Source organism: Oryx dammah, unplaced genomic scaffold (genome assembly GCF_014754425.2).
Source record: "Oryx dammah isolate SB20612 unplaced genomic scaffold, SCBI_Odam_1.1 HiC_scaffold_18, whole genome shotgun sequence".
In the NCBI taxonomy this organism is placed as follows: Eukaryota; Metazoa; Chordata; class Mammalia; order Artiodactyla; family Bovidae; genus Oryx; species Oryx dammah.
Window position 1 is genome coordinate 7,618,542 of NW_024070202.1, and position 2,211 is coordinate 7,620,752.

Genomic DNA, 2,211 nt, shown 5'->3' on the forward strand with positions numbered 1-2,211 from the left:
ATAACAATAGTATGCTGGAAAGTTTTTCAGGTAATGGGGAATAAAGTCACGGGGGTGGGGGGGGGCAAAGCAGGCAATGTTCTTGCCAATATGGAGATTAAATTCTAGACAGAGAAGACAGTAACATTTGGACAAACAAATAAGATGATATAATTTTAGATAGCTGAGCTTCAAAGAGAATAAAATAGTTTCCTATGGCTTAAATGGGGTTCAGGAGTTTCCACTTAGCCTGAAAAGTCAGGAATCCACCCTCTGAGAAGGTGACATTGTCTATATTATTTTGAGATTTCAAAAGTTCTGGCTGCAAAGAGAGTTTCTCAGAGTGGCTATGGTGCAAGGTATTTTTAGAAAGAGCTCTGCTGACTGGGAGACAAAAGTTACAAAAGTTCATGAGTCATTCTTCTTGGTGCATCTAGGGCATTTGTGTTGGATACTCATGGTTTTCCATCTTGTTTAACATTTGTGGGTTATTGATGGGAGAATGACAAACCACAACGTTTTTGCAGAGTATTTAATGCTATGTTGGGGCTTATTTTACCAAGAGTTGTGGGCTCCATTCTGTAACTGTCATGACCCTCCCAGTGTTTCTGCGATTAGAATTGCTAAGATAGCACTAAGGCCACCAAAGAGCCAACCCATCCTGTCCATTCAAATGAGTCTGTGTCAGACTAATGAGTAATATTCACTATTTGATAAATAAACTCATAATCAGTACCCCCTCCAGAATCGCTCTAACATGAACTTGGTATTTGTATTGACATTCGGAAGGGTTCATTCTTCACAAAAGCATAACATCACTGCAGAATGTATTCAGCAAAATAGTAGAATCACTCAGCTGAGGCTGGAAGAAAAGGTCAAAGGGATAAAATAAATTTGAGGAGAAGATGGAGGTACCCATCAAGGCACACTTGGGATGTCTTGTTGACCTTTATGTGCCAGGCAACGCTGTTTCTAACATTTTGAAGTGATGCTGATTTTTTTTAATTTACATTTATTAAAAAAAAAAAAAAACAAGAGTGAGGCCTACTATGTATAGTATCAGGTGTGAGGTCAAGGAATTTGGAATTTAACCTGAGTGACCAGCTTCTGCTTACTCAGGTAGTAAAAACAGTTAACAATTGTGCATCGTGAGCTGAAGTCTTTATGACCCTTTATTCATACACATATTCACTTCTCTTTTTTAAATTTATTTATTTTTAATCGAGGGGTGATTGCTTTGAAATAGTGTGTTGGTTTCTGCCCTACATCAGCATGCATCAGCCATAGGGGTACATATGTCTTCTCCCTCTTGAACCTCCCTCCCATCTCCAGCCTTATCCCACCCCTCTGGGTTGTCACAGAGACATTCACTCCTTTTAACCACTATGAAGTGGAATCCAGCTTGTATCATTTTCATTTTACAGATGAGAACATATAAGAAAGGAAACAATTATAGATAAACTTGGTAGATCGTCAGTAATAATTAAATTATCATAAATTCAGTGGTAAAGAGGGCTTGAAAAATTATGATAGAACCATGAAGGGAGCAGTCCGTGTGAGTCTGGGTCACAGGTACTGTATCAGCTGTGTATCCATGATAAAAACTGGAATCTGCGTGACTAGGGACAATCCTAGTGCAGGATGTTTGATAACTATCCAAACAGACATCCGAAGAGACAGCCGCAGACATGAGTTTGAGGAGGGAGACCCCAGGCTGGAATGATGGGGAGCATGAATTCAGTTTCTATCGACCATGAAGCTTCTAGTCCTGTTGGAAAGTTTATGTCAGTTGGAAGTATCAATTTCACAGAAGTTAAATTAACAGAACGTCTCCACCCCTCAGCTCTATTCTTACACTCTCTTCTCTCCACACACAGTCACAGTCTTTCCAACCGCTTGAAAGGCACAGGGGACCCTCTACCTGCCAACTTGGGAACCAAACTCAATGAATCCTCTCTTGTCCCTTTGATACCCACAAAACGCTTCCTCTCCCTGGTCCTTATATCTTACTATATGAATGTGCAGTTTTTTCCCATGGAAGGAAGTCTTTTCTCGTACTGTATATCCCCATCTGGCTAAGACCTTTTTCTTTCCTTTCTCAGCCAAGACTCCAGAAAGGAAAAACCCTACCTCTCTGCTTCTTCTCCATTGACATTTAGGTGATTTTCTTTCTTCCTTCTTTCCCTCCATGCTTGTTGAACTAGCTGGTTCCATGTACTGGTTGGGCAACTG